A 595-nucleotide genomic window follows, 5' to 3' on the forward strand; every position below is an offset into this window, starting at 1 on the left:
CAAACCCCTGCCTTGCTCGGGAAGAAGCTGACACTCCGGAGGGGGAAGGAGGCGGCTGTGCCGCGCCGGAGGGAGCGGTGGATGGCGATTTTCGAATTTCTCCTTCCCCGCTCCTGCTCCTTTCCCTTTTCGGATGTGCTGCCTGCTGACCTCAAGAATTTGAGCCGCAGCGTCCCCGGGTTGTCAGTCATGCCTCCCGCCCGCAAAGAGGGGCCGGGGCCGGGGCGGGGGGGGCCCGCCGCGCCCCCCCCCCCCCCCCCTCCTCTCCCCGCAGCTCCTTCGTCCCTCTGAGATACCCGTTTCGATTCCCGATACTGGGAAATTTAGGCAAGCCGGAGAAGTGAAGGTACTAATTGTAAACAGCTCGTTGCTTTTTTTGAATGCATTTATTATCATATTAGCAAGGGAGTATGAAACATACGGCGTATTACTCATCCTATGCCTCCAGGCAGAGAATTCTCCTATTGAAATCAACCAGTATAACCAGATTTCTTATGGGAAATTACAGAGGACATCTTAAAACTCTTCTCACGGAAATATATTACTGGAATGTCAATTCCAATCCAGCATTTCCCTTTTCTCCCCCCCCCCTTCC

The sequence above is a fragment of the Aptenodytes forsteri genome, unplaced genomic scaffold (genome assembly GCF_000699145.1).
Source record: "Aptenodytes forsteri isolate BGI_AS27 unplaced genomic scaffold, ASM69914v1 Scaffold32, whole genome shotgun sequence".
In the NCBI taxonomy this organism is placed as follows: domain Eukaryota; kingdom Metazoa; phylum Chordata; class Aves; order Sphenisciformes; family Spheniscidae; genus Aptenodytes; species Aptenodytes forsteri.